This window comes from Benincasa hispida, chromosome 3 (genome assembly GCF_009727055.1).
Source record: "Benincasa hispida cultivar B227 chromosome 3, ASM972705v1, whole genome shotgun sequence".
NCBI classification, from domain to species: Eukaryota; Viridiplantae; Streptophyta; class Magnoliopsida; order Cucurbitales; family Cucurbitaceae; genus Benincasa; species Benincasa hispida.
In genome coordinates this window covers 2,518,539-2,533,445 of record NC_052351.1, presented here as the reverse complement: position 1 = coordinate 2,533,445, position 14,907 = coordinate 2,518,539, and the positions used below count along the sequence as shown (strand labels likewise).

The 14,907-nt window shown below is 33.6% G+C and overlaps 1 long non-coding RNA gene and 1 pseudogene across 2 annotated transcripts; both read right to left on the bottom strand.

Moving 5' to 3' along the window:
* Nucleotides 1–4,268: 4,268 nt before the first annotated feature.
* On the bottom strand, nucleotides 4,269–5,693 carry LOC120074117. 2 transcript variants are annotated; one of them, XR_005480895.1, is made up of 2 exons: nucleotides 5,241–5,693; nucleotides 4,269–4,508 (listed from the first exon to the last, which is right to left on the bottom strand). It is a non-coding gene; the product is annotated as an uncharacterized LOC120074117 (long non-coding RNA). The 2 variants fall into 2 exon arrangements; XR_005480896.1 differs by having other exon boundaries at nucleotides 5,285–5,692.
* A 3,642-nt stretch (nucleotides 5,694–9,335) lies between these two features.
* On the bottom strand, nucleotides 9,336–11,825 carry LOC120072734 (annotated as a pseudogene).
* Nucleotides 11,826–14,907: the final 3,082 nt, after the last annotated feature.

Below are 14,907 nucleotides of genomic sequence, written 5' to 3'. Positions count from 1 at the left end.
AAAAATATTACAAATTAATAAAGGAGATCGTAAGATGTGTTGACACATGTTCTTCTCCCACTTACTATAAACACTTTCTCCATTCATTTTGTAATTGACCCATGCAAATACTTTCCTAAGGGAATGTGCGCTCAGGGTACCACGAGGTTGAGCATGGACCACAGAATGTGAACTTTTAGGGAGAACGTAAGTGGAAACATGACATATCATATACATCTTTTTTCTCCCACTAAATGTTTTAAAACTTAAGGTTTATTAACTTAGGTAAATTTAGCTAATTAATTTAACTAGGTCATTGTTAATTTGTTCAATATAATGTTTATATTGAATATTTTAACAATATGTGATCACTATTTATTAAATAATTTAATAAAATTTAATAATTTATTACATGCTTAAAAAATATTTGTCTAATTCACCTTCCAGGTCAATTACCAAGTAGGAGCATTCCGTTTCCGTCATCTTAAATACTCCAACCTTAGACAAAACCTTCCTTAGACATAGGTTCCTTATAGACAATTATTTTATAAATTTAATCTTTTGTTTTTTTTCCAATTAATCCTATTAAAAAAAATAAAGATTAACCTATTTCTAATCATATTAGAAACATTTAACATAAGTCTAGTTGAATTAATTTTAAACCATTTAAAATTAGTTATGACCAATGTTTTCATGCAACTTCTGATTATAGGTCTTAACTAATTTTAAATGGTTTAATTAATAAATACATATACTAAATCATATTTAATATATAATAAATGATTAAATAAATATTAATTAATTAATTAACTATTAATTAATTAATATAAATATCACATATTTATTTAATCATGTATTTAAATCATATAAATATGTATATCTCTCTTTTAGCCTATAGTTTTAATCTGAATCCAATTCATATTAAATTTTACTCTATAGCTTTTATATTAATCAAATTCATATTAATTTAATATTAAAAAAATATTATTCTCTCATATTATATAGCAATTTTAAATCATATATATAATTAACTATATACTATGTATCATTATACATTATATTTTATATTAATCCTTATTAATATAAAATTCCCTAAAATAATTTGAAAAATTCAAATTATTCTAAAAATCAATTTATCCTTATTTTACCCTTAGTGAGCTAGTAGAAGGACCTAATGGATTTACATATTAAAAGCTCCAATTATTCGAAATTAAATTAATCAAGCTCTTTAATTTATATATTCAACATTCATTAACTGTGAGTCACGCCACTAAAGACCCATAGCTGCGCTCTTCGCAATGTAGATACATTTTTGTGTCCATGGATATAACCAGTCATCAATAAGTCAATCTTTCACGAATTGCTCACAATTACAACTGAGCAAAAATGACCATTTTACCCCTATAATTACATTTTTCTCCTTAAATCCCATTGATCCTCTAATGAACAACTCATTTATGGTCCTACCATAAACAAATCCCTTGAAGGAACTTTTATTCAAGAGTATCTACAAGCTGAAGCGGATCTTTCCAATTCATTGTGACAGAATTTCCACATATACATTCAAACATACAAATATGCATTCATAACGCTAAATTACTAGCATGCTCAAAGGAACAATAAAGAAGAGATCGAGAGATCATACCAGTTGAAAACTTTTTCTTCACAACAAATCTCACTTTCACTAGAACGACAAGCTATCGTTCAGTAAATCCTAATCGTCTACCTCGAACAGTCTCCACACGAACCGAAGGAAACGGGGACAACACCACCACTCAGAGCCCTCAGTATTCTCGAAGTGAGAATCCAAAGAGTGGGCTTTGTTCGGATTTGGTAGAGGGGAGAAGGGAGGTAGATCATATACAATGATCAAGCAAGTGGGAGAAATGCTCGTCTATCGTATAGATAAAATGCTTGATCATTTAGGTGAAGTATACGATCGTGTAGGAAAAGCTAAGCGATCGTCTATACAATCGTGTAGGAAAAGCTAAGTGATCGTCTATACGATTGTTTAGTAAAGCTCGAGCGCTAAACAATCACGTAGTAAAAGGTAAGCTATCGTTTAGTAAATAGCGTGCACGGGTGTAAGCGTTAAGCGATCGCTCAGCACTATCGTATAGGTAAGCGATAGTTCAACACTATCGTATAGGCTCTGATTTTACTAAGGGATGACACACTTCAACACTATATCGCGCATCTAATGCTTAACACACTGTGAACTATTTAAGCGTCTCAAAGTGATTCTTCATCTTACTCATCCGTTATGAAAACAAAAGAGACGCAACCAATTATCCCTTAACCGTCCAATTAATAGACAATAAATATGATCACATTATATTCATAACCTATGGATTAATATCATATATTAACCATAGTATTTTTCCTCCACTAGATATAAATCATATTTATATCCAATTTCCTCCAAATTAATGTATCTCATACATAAAGTTAATTATTTCATATATAATCAAACTCCCTCTTGTCAATTTGAACATTTCAAACTGACCTAAAAACTGATTCTCAACTTGTATCCAAGCCACCAAGGGGACTTTATGAACCTATGGCTTGAAACTCCAATGGTATGTGAATAACTAACGAAACTCTTTAGCCACGATATCCATCATCCATTAACTACCAGGCATTCCACTAAAGACCGACAGTTGAACTCTTCTTACCATAGATATATTTCTATGTTCATTGGATATAACCAATCATCAGTACGATGACCCTTCACAGATGCTCGTAAGTACAGTTGAGTCAATTTACCGTTTTACCCTTGTAGTTACATCTTACTCCTTAAGTACACTGATCCCTCTAATGAACAATACAACATAGTTCTACTATGTGTGAACACCTCTTGGGTCATGAAAAGGTATGTGGTGCCACATCGTTCAAGCCCTGGGATCAGTCCTTAGAGGAGTAATCTATCTACTTACCCTTGCTTCGGGGAAGAAGTGAACTTCATCTTGTGAAGCTGAGTTCCCAGCTTCCAAATCAGACGAATCCCTAAAGTGGTAAGTTGAGTCGATGCTCTGTCCACTCACCACCCATGCAAATCAAACGCCCTCAATGGCAGAAGTCCTAACTCACTTAGGATTGAGGTCGATGTTACCTATGGTCATCCTAGTGAAGTGAAATCTCTGTCATGAATGGAGTTATATGACGAGACGTTAACACTTCGTGGTCAGGTCTTATACAAACTCTTTGTATAGGATGCCCCCGCTCGCATGTCTTCTACACGAATGATTAGGATCAGACCATCTATGACAAGTCACAACACTTATAACTATTCCACAAAGCGGGTCACGTCCGTAGTGTTACCAGGATAAGGTTTCCCTCCTATATCCATATACTACCGACCATTTTGGTTGTCACTTAAGACATGATCCACTTGTATGTCACTACATACATGCTTAAGTTACATAAAGACAACCATGGATTTTAAGTTTATTGGTTTGTGATAAAATAAAATATCTAAATGTGTAAAGTCAAGAAGTGAAGTAAATATAATATATATTATACATCACAAGCACTCGTACAAAATTGTTTACAAATTACCGGATACGAGACTTTAGGGCATCAACTCCAATATCCCTCTCATGCCAATGAGGGGAAGGAATCTCTTGTCCAAGATCCAGAGTCAGTACTTAAGAGAACAATTCATCTACTTTTTCTGAAAGCATGAAGGAGTGAGTTCCATATTGTGAAGTTATGTCCTAACTCCTTACTTAGACAAATCGCCAAAGTAGTAGGCTTATTGAGTTGGCGATACGGGCCACTCTCGTCCATACAAATCAAATGATTGTCTTCACAGACATGAGTCCATAACCATTTAGGATTAAAATCGAGTTACCTATGTTCATCCTATGAAATGTTAGTCTCTTCAATTAACGGTGTTATAAAGAGAGAACAAAACATTTTGTGGTTCAGTCTTATACAAATTCTTTGTGCATGATACTCCCACTCACATGTCTCCACATGAACGGTTTAGATCAAATTGTTTGTAACACTTATAAAGTAAGTCGTATCCGCAGTCTCAACAAGATAAGAAGCCCAACCATATCTATGTACAGCATACCATTTAGGTTATTACTTGAAAATGATCTATTTGTATGTCTACCACATACTATTCAAGCTACATAAAATAACCTTGGAACTCAGTTAATTGGATTGAGTTAATGTAACATCCCAAGCTTACTAGATCTCTAGCAAGGGTCGTTACTTCATAATTACACTCTCACATTCAGAATTTTTTGTCTTTGAAGTAAAATTCGATCAAACAACAGAGATAAATTCTAAATCAATTTATAAAATTTAATAGAAATAAATAAGCAAAACATATATTCAGGGTCTCGTGAAATGTTTACAAAGAAAACATTAAAAACAATAAAATATTCTATCTAACATTAAATCCTAATTTTAAAACATTCAAATAATTAAAGGCATAGACTAAGCAGAAACGATTTCTTTTGTCCCTTGGCTCTGTCACGGGTCCTGTCTATCACTAGTTGGCTTGTTTCCGTCATTACCTGAAAAACATAAGGTAAAAAAAAGGTGAGTATGAAATACTCAGTAAGTGACCCATGACTGGCCCCTTTAGGTAACATATTAACCTTCCTATCTAGGTTTCGGTATATAACTCATAGCATATCAATCTGGTGAACCCGAAGGGTCATAAATCAGTCGTGAATGTGATCTCGAAGGAACACGATCATAGGTGTGTATCGCGAAGGTACACATATCAATCATAGGCATATACCCGAAGGTACACAAAACAATGATAAATGTGAATCTAATGGTGCACAAAGCAGTCATATATGTGAACCCGAAGGAACACACAATCGGTCGTAAAATGTACACCACCCAAATAAAAAGGTTAACAGATACCATGAATACTTAGCATGCGTCAGATATATCCTTTATCATAATCATAGTCACTTAACTCATGAAAAATTACCAGAATTCCCTCAGTCATCATTTCATAAAATATCAATCAAAACAGTCCATAACATTAAATAAAACAATCTTTTCATCACATACGGGACTAGTTTAAAGACGAACTAGTAGTAAGACACTTACCTCAAGTTTTAGTCCAAACAAGTTCACTCAACCTTAACTTTTATTTGCCCAATAAGATCACAAACCAAGTCCTATGTCATAAATCAAATTTAGAATCGACTAATAAAACCAAAATTTCCAATCCCCCAATCTACACCAACCTTTTGTATTTCCAAAAATAGTTCCAAGGTCCTAATACTCACCCGAACATAACCCAAGAAACCCAACAAAATCAATTAGATCTTACTCCAAAACCAAGATCCGGCGGAAACAGCGGCGAAAAACTAAATGTCGGTGATCGATGGACGCACAGTCAATCGACGACGAAAATCGAGGATGTCTGGCAACGAACGACAGATTGACGGCGGCAGGTGGCTTGAGAAACACGAAAGGTGGTGTCCACACAAGTGGTGTAGCCAATTTGGGCGACGGGTGGGTGGTGCAGATGGATCTGGCGAACGCGAAACGATGCAGCTAGAACAATTGAAGGCAACAGTTAGACAGTGGTCAATTGTCTGAGTGCGCGAAGCCGAGCGAAAAAAAAAAGTTCCAAGGGGGGTTTCCGTGCACGTAAATGAGAGAGAGAGGAAATTCTTTTTTCCTAACTCAAATGAAACCCTAACCCTCATATACATATAATTATTTTTCTTCCTTTCCCTCCTTTAATTAATTTCCCTTTTCCCTCTTTAGTTCCAAATTTCTTTTTCCTCTTAAATTCCAAATTTCCTTTATTAATTAACTCTAATTAAATTTAAACCAATATCCCAAATCTTTTTCCAAAATCTTCCTCCAAAATATTTTAAATATTCCATCTAATAAAAATTACATTATCTAACTATAATAATCCAACTTCGACCATTAATGAAAATTCAGGGTGTTACAGTTAATGTGTTCTAAATGTCGAATAAAATATTGTTAATTTTATTAAATAAATAATTTTTATTTACAAATTATAAACTAAAAGATCTACGAGATCTAGGACACTAAATCTAATAAGGACTTCCAGAGATTGTTAAAAGCTTTGTTGTTAATGTTAATAATGTCTTTAGGACTGGGTTGATATAGAGCCACGTTGATGGAGGAGATCTAAAAGTTGTCGTCTCTATTAAGATGCCATCTTGGATAGTCAGAACCTCTGCTAGGATTAGGGATAATAAGGTCAACATTGACAGAGTTCTAACTATTTAGGTTTCTCTATAGAAGGGGTCTACGAGGTTCGATATCCCAAGTGTTGGAATTTATGTTCCAAACCTTTTTTACAGTGAGGTTGGATCTAGTAGTCAGAGCAAAAGCCTTTGGTTACTCTCAGAAAGCAGACAATGCATGCTCCAACTATCGAACTAGAAAGATATTATTTTCATCATTATTGACTTTCCAAGAAAAATGAGCTTTGATCCAATCAATGCCCTTCAAAATAGCTCTCCAATGAACTTTTGTTGTACTATTTTTTATGAAGCATGAGAAGAGGTTTTGTTTATTTTTTCCATATTTAACTAGTATAATTTTTCTCCAAAGGCATGTATCTTCCTCAATGAATCTCCAGAGCCATTTGCACAATAAGGCAAAATTGGTATCAGAAAGTTTTGTAATACCCAGACCATCTTTATTTTTAAGAGCAATAACAATGGACCATCAGCTTAGATGAAAATTGTGATAAGAATCAGTCCCTTTCCACAAGAAATCCCTCATGTATTTCTCAATTCGTTTGCAGACAAAGGTCAGTGCTTTGAAGGTAGAGATTAGATATATGGGGAGGCTACTTAGAGAGGAGTTGATCAAGGTAATTCTACCTCCTTTAGATATGTAAGAATATTTTCAGATGTTTAGCTTCTTGTTGATTCTCTCACCAGAATCCCTATGATATTGGCTTACCGCCAAGAGGGGCTCCGAGGTAGGTAAGTGGGAAGTTTTGTGAAGAGATCCCCCATCTGGAAGCAATGGCCTCCATCCTATCACTGTTAATATTTATACTTGCGATGAAAGATTTGAGAAGATTGATTTTGAGACCAGAAGCTCTTTCAAATGATTTTATTGTCAGATGTAAATTATTTGATCCTCAATAAATAGTAGAATGTCATCAGCAAAAAGGAGATGAGTAAGGTTACATGTATCGGTGAAGGAGACATCCTTGATCAAACATTTTTGTTCCATATCTGTTAGAATACAACTGAGATAATCGATCGCAATAACAAATATGAAAGGGGAAAGAGAGTCACCTTGTCTAATTCCTCTGGTTGGATTAATGCGGCCACAAGGTCCGCCATTAATGAGAATAGAATAGGTGACGGATGAAAAGCAGGCCGCAATCCATTTTCTCCAGGTAAAAGGGAAACCTTTCTTTAACGACATAAAATCAATGAAGTTCCGATTGATTTTATTGAAAGCTTTCTCTACATCAAGTTTAATAACAAGTTCTCTGATTTTCCTCATCTCCAAAAGTCTACAGCCTCATTGGCCATCAAGATAGCATGTGTGATTTGTCTACCTTTAACAAATGCAAGTTGATATTTATATATAATACTGGGGAGGGTGACTTTGATTCTTTCAGGAAGAGTCCTCGCCAAAATCTTATAGAGAGAAGTGGTAAGATTGATAGGACGATAATCCGTTGGCCGAAGAGCAGTGTATATCTTGACAATCAGCGCAATGTAGGTTTCATTAACACATTTATTCACTATGCTGGTTTTGAAAAAATCGTGGAACACTCTCATGATATGAGGATTGAGGATGTTTCAGAATTTTTTGAAAAATTCAATAGCGAAACCATCAGGTCAAGAAAATTTGTTGTTGTCAATAGACTTGAGAACATTGTGGACTTCAAGCTCTGTAAATGGCATTATGAGAGCTGTGCTTTGCTGATTGTTTATAGGGTTCCAGGATAGGATATCAATGAACCAAGTTTCTGTATTGTTACCATCATAAATGTTCTGGAAATACTTGATAAAGACCTCAGTTATCTGTTTGTTTGTATTCACACTGATGTTCCCATGGTTAATGATTTATGTTATAAAATTTCTTCTTTGTCTGGCAGTAACAACTTTGTGGGAAAAAGAATAGAGTTTTTGTCGTCATTAAAAAGCCAGAGTTTTATTGTAGCGTTCAGCCCAATATTGGGCTTCCATTAGAGCAGCAGGCTGCGAGGTCTGATTTTAGAGCCAATCTTCTATTGCTATCAACCTCAGATATAGTCATAATAAAATAATTTAAATAATGTTTAATATCTGTGATATTATTATCCAAAGAAACTTTAAAATTTTTATACCTAGAGATGGATAGGTCCTGATTAATTAATAAATCAATATCAATAAATTATTACTATTAATTTTAATTAAATATATTATTTAGATTTAATCCATTTCAACTTATACATTTACTATTGATATTTTATGTTATCTTAAATATTTAATATAAAATTTTATTATTAATTATTAATATTCTAATTAATTTATATTTAGGAAGATTTTCAAAAATAGAAAAATAAAAGAAACTATTTATACAAAATTGCTAAAAAAAGTTAGTCCTCTTTAATAGAGATAGATAAGCGGAGATTGATAGATGCTAATAGAAGTTTATAAGTATCTATTAGTATTTTTTTTACTATTTCTATAAATAGATTGATATTTTTTCTACTATTTCTATAAATAGTTTGATATTTTTTCTATCTTTGCAAATTTCTCTTATATTTATTTAATTATTTTTATTAATTAAATAAAATGATTAAAATAATGATTAATGTAAAAATTTTCATTTAATGATATTTTAATTGATTAAATAATTAATCAATACAACAGTATATTAAATAGTTAAAATGGATTACAACCACATTACCTTGTTCTCTTATATTTGATTAAATAATTATTTAGTTTCAATTTCTATATAAAAAATTGGTTAATCATATATATTCATTAAACTTCTAGATATTGATATTAGCTTACATATCCAAACACAGACATTAATTATCCCACATATTTAAAACCCAAACATTTAAATTCCAAAGATTTAATATTCATACCTATAAAATAATATCTACAATCTAAATGGTATAAAATTAAGAAGGTAAATCGATCCTTACCATCTACCGACGGCAAGAAAAGTAATCTCAAAAGTTTGATCATATTGATCCTAGGATGTTGCAAATACAAAAAGGAAAATAAACGGACATTTTTTAAGGTTACATAAACTATGCACATTGTCAAATGTCCATATTGCACACTCTAGAGTTTTAAGTATAAACATTAAGCATTGTAATGAAAACGATGATAGTACTCAGTAGTGTAGGCAATTTCCGTAGTATGCTGTTTACGCTACAAAATACTTGACTTCTTATTATAACAAAACTATGTACAAATGTTGGCTTCTGGATAATTATTTGCATAAACAAAGACAGTCCAAGAAACGCTTTCAAACTACATTTAAAGTTTTCAGCAAGATTTGTATTCTGTATAGCATACGCATTGGGAGAACGGGGTTCGAAAACTAACCAATCACATCGTAGTTTGTCGAAATCCAAACCTCATAAATGTAACCGCGTAACTAAAAGACAAATCAATAACTTTACTTCAATAATGTGAGGGAAGAATGTTGAGAAGAACCTGAGGGGAACTGCAACGCCAAGAGCAACTGCAACAATTTTCCTGTTATCATTTGCCAAAGGCAAATTTATCAGAAGTTTTTAGCAGGTTCTAGTTCTTTCTTCCAAATAAACCTCAGAAGGGTTATGCTTTTTGGGCACAGCATCGAGAAGTTAACAAAAATAACCTTCTAGCCTTGGCTCTGATCTGATCATTGATTCAAGCAATGTGCTTTGCCAAAGTAAGAATTTTTACGTGCTTTTTCTTCCTGAGCTCGTGAGGAACTGGGCCAAACACTCTTGTCCCAATAGGCTATAGCCTTGCTTATCCACAAGTACTGCAGAGCATTATCATCAAACTTGACCTCACTCCCATCACAGCGACCTCTTTGCATTGCAGCTCGCACAACCACACCATATACAACCTTTCCTTCTTCACTTTTCCATTAGGATGGACTTCTGTCACTGAAGCAACGATCGTGTCTCCTAATCGTGCTCCTTTCTTCCCCTTCAAAGATTGTATGCACATTAACTTTTTTGCCCCTTAATTGTCCACTACTTTTAGCACAGTTCTCATGTGTATGAAAGTTCTTTGTTGCTGCAAAATATGACAATACACAAGGTCGGATCAGAAGCCGATAGTAGTATATCAATGTTTCATCAGCATTTTATGTCGCTCACGATGATTTAAAAAATTCAACATTTCTCTGCAAATTATTTTATGCCCTCCTAAAATTTATAGATCGGCCCTTCCTTCATTCCAGTAGCTCTTCGAGGTATTGACAATTATATGTCAATGTGTAGAAAAATGCCATCATCAAATTTAAGCACAAACATGTGCAAAAGCAAAGCACAAATTTAGTTTACAAACACTTAGCTTCTATCGTTTCTATTCTGGGAGATCACTTGCAAAGTCCTGAATCCTGAAATAAATCCACATTATCCAAACAAGCCTCATAATGAAATTCTCCGAGTTCTGCAAGAATTCTCTGTTTCTAACTACCTATCTATTTTATAGCCATACTATCCCCCTAAATTGTAATCTTTATATAAGTAGTGACAAAGGCATGAAACATTGCAATCCTCTGTTTCCTTACCTTCCATGTTCATCCATATGAAAAAATTACACATGCATGGCAATCCTCTCTTTTTAGGGTTGAAAGTCAGATGGGCAGACTAAAATTTCAGAGAAGCAGGCCTGCAAGATGAAACTGTTGCATACCGTCTCATTTGATGCGATCAATGAACTAGACAAATTGTTTGCAAGTCCACCCAACAATGAACGCCCGACTAGTTTAATTTTCCAAAAACATTGAGCAAGAAACAATGAGCGAAAATCAGTTCCACAAAAATTAGAAAACAAAACTAAAATAAGAAAAATAAAAGATTGAAATATCAAAGTCAAGATAAATTTTACCACAAGGTGTGCACAAATTATCAAGTCCAAATGAGCAATAAGTATGAGAGAGAGAGAGAGAGAGAGAGAGAGACTAAAAGTAGTTTAAGTATTCAAACTAATTTTTAAAAAATTGGCATAGCACGATGTATAAAATCCACTTGAGTTCTACTCCACGGTCCTATGTGATCTCTTGTGGGACCAAATAAGGGAATGAAATCAGATGCAACTTGCAGCTAACAAGTTCCATAGATAGTTGATGACGACAGAGAACTAGCATTTAAGAGACAAATCCCTCTCTTTAGCACATTATCTCCTTTCACAAAATATATTTCTTAGCTAATAGAACAACTAAACAATGTATAACCTGAAAATTATTCTAAAAACAAATCGGTAACATTCAAACAAGAGCAAATACACATGTTAGTAAAATCAATTGAGGGTTGATTTTCACAAAATCAGAAAGAAACGGAAAAACCAGCATTTCTTAAGCTGAATCAGGTGAAATCAAGGTTCGAATCAAGCAGAAGAATCCTAAAAGAAAACGCAACAGCGCTTATAGCAATAGCAGCTCCAAATCAAAGAACAAGAGAAGTTTCAGAATCCACTATTTCAGAAACTCTTATACCTCGAGAAAACTTTGAAGAAAAAGCGGCAGCCATATCTGAACTTTGGTCGGCAAAATCTAAGTTATGAAACCAGCACATCGGGGAAAGAGACGAAGACGAACAATAGCAGCAAGAACTCTGCAGTTACGGTTAGGTTTTGGTTTGGGCCTGAAATATGTGAGATACAACTCACGGTCCATCATTCTAAATTGGCCACGGCCCAAACAAATTCTTCCGAAATTATAAAGAGTGGCTAAATATAATGATTGAAAATGAAAAATGTTTTAGTTCCTTTCAACATAATAATAATAATAAGAATAGTCCCTATTTCAAAAATAGCTATTTCTTTGTGGAAAAAGCAAACTATTTCTAGAACCTGCTAAATTCTTTTGACTTGTACATTTAATTTAAATTTATGCATTTCTCTTAATATTTTTGTGCACACATGTAGAATTTCAAATTGTTGTTGTTCTCACTGTTTTTCTTTCGTGTAGTTAATTTGTCTTTATGTTAATTTGTGCGATGTGATTAAATTTTTATTTGATCATTTTATTCAATTTAATTTGTCTTTATATTGATTTGTACATATGTGGTTTAATTTCTATTTGATCATCTGATTCAATTATATGTGTACACTTTATTTGAGAAAACAAATAATCTCTCAATTGTATGCGTATGTTTGATTTGAGAAAGTGAAAAATAATAGGAATGATGTCTTCTTTATTTGTAGAGTTCTCATGTGAGTTTTATGAGTTTAGGCTTGGTTGGTCCATGAACATGGCCCTCAGACCAATTAATTAGATATTGGGTTTGGTTAGTCTTTGGATCAAATTAAGCCTAATTTTGAGGCTCAATTGGACTTCAACCCTAATTATAATATTTAGTTTGACCAAAATAAACTGTCATGACAAACACACGTGATATTATCAATATCATCTATTTTTTTCTTTAATTTCAATTTGGGACATATATCAACTTTTAATTAGTTTCGAATTTGATTATGTGTAATTTTATTATTAATTTAAAAAATAATGTGATAATTTATGGTCAATCTAAAATTTCTCACCCAACACTTACTTTTGTTCCTTTTCTTTTCAACCTCCCTAGAAAATGTGGTGTGCAGATTTGAATTAAAAGAAAGAAGAAAATGACGCTCAATGTCCATCTATGAAAATTATAGAGAAGAAGAAAGAATATTCAAGTAGATGAAGCTCAATGTCGAGCATAGCATTTACGGTAGATATTTAAAGAAGAATTGTAGCCACGTGTCACAATATAATAGGAGCCCAAATAACAGAAAAGATGCCCAAATCTACCGGGAAAATAAATGAAAAGCACGGTAAAAATAACAAGGGTAAAATAACTATTACCAATCTTGAAATGGAATGCTATATAATCTAAAATTGCATTTCACTAAAAAAATAAATGTATAATATAGGCATTGGGATTTCACCGTAAAATTATACTGATGAGATTTGGACTGCAATGCATGAATTTTGGTGACACTAAAAAAAAAATGTTATATTGACAAAGTTAACATAGCTCAATTAAGATGTAATATGTGTTAGCAATCAATAGATATGTGATTCAAATCTACTCATCTCTATTAAAAAAAGTAAAATTCTAGTGAACCGAAGACAAAAAACAAAAACATAAATAAACATGAAAATCTATAATAAATTAACATATGGTAATGACTATGAACACTAACCATTTACTCTACTAATAAAATCTTTTGTCGGATGTGTCTAGAGTCCATAATTTTGTTGATGAAATTTCTTATCTTGTCAACGTGGCTTTTTTTTTTTTTCTTTTATAGAGAGGAGAATTAATTTTCTCATGCCATTCAGTTATGATATTTTCAATGTTTCTGAGATCTGGTTAGAGGTTGTTTTTCGAGTTACGTTGTTGTTTTAATGTCAATTTGTTTTTTGTTTAAAAAAAATATTATTGTTATATTGTTGGGTGAAAATGTAACTTTCAAAACAAAGAGGGAACCAACTTTGTTGGCTGTAGAATCCCACATTAGAAAATTTGGTGTTGGAAGTCTTCTTTATGTACTCCAACCTTGTGTTTGGGTTTGGGCCCCCATGATTTGGAGGGAGTGAGGAAATAGACCAATGTGGGTTCGATGGATACCCCATATGCGTCGGTTGGGCGAGCGTGTGTGTGAGTTTGGAAAGGGTGTACATTCTGATCTCTTAAAGAGAGCGACTTAGCCTATAACGAGTTTTTGTTTTGCAGGTAAACTTCAACAACAGATAAAAAAAGCCTATAACGACTTTCTATGTAAGAATTTCATTTTAAATGGTTTGACTGATGATCTGTATGATTACTACAGTACAATGAAGACAGCGAATGAGGTCTGGGATGCCCTACAAAAAAATATGACACCGAGGAGGCCGGGTCGAAGTAATATACGGTTAGCTGTTATCTCAAGTTCCAGATGACGGATGACAAATTCATGGAGGCCCAATCCCATGAACTCCAGAAGATAGCCCACGAGATAATTACTGAAGGTATGCCTCTAGACGAACAATTCCAAGTTGTTGTTATTATTGATAAACTACCCCCCTTGTGGAAGGATTTTAATAACACTTTGAGGCATAAGATAAAGGAGATCTCCTTAAAGAGTCTTATAACCCGGCTAAGGATCGAGGAGGAAGCCCGGAAGCAGGACCAGAGGGAGGAAGTGAATGCAGTATCTAGGAAACTCGCCTCTGTCGTGGTAAAACCTGACCAAAAACCTAATGGGACAAAAATGAAAGGTCAAAACCAACAGAAAAAATAGAAGCCCCCCTTCAGGAGAAACGATACAGTTCCTCTACTTTAATTGTAATAAACCTGAGCACATGGCTAGAAATTGTAGGAACAGGCGTCTTCCTGCTGGTCAGGTGAACCTGACAGAAAAACCGTTAGTCGCCATGATCACAGAAGTAAATGTGATCGATGGTTGTGAAGGGTGGTGGATAGACACTAGCGTGATGTACCATGTTTGTCACGACCTTAATCTATTTAAAACTTATACTGAAATTAAGGATAAGAATATTCTGTTGGGAGATCACCACTCCACGAAAGTTGCTAGAATCGGCAAGGTGGAACTAAAGTTTACCTCTAGGAAGACCCTCATGTTGAAGGACGTTCTGCACACTCCAGAGATACGAAAGAATTTGGTTTCAGGCTATCTTCTAAACAAAGTCGAGTTTATTCAAACTATAAGGGCAGACCTATATACCTTTACCAAAAATAATGTATTTGTAGCGAAAGGATGTGCAACTTAGGTAATGTTCAAATTA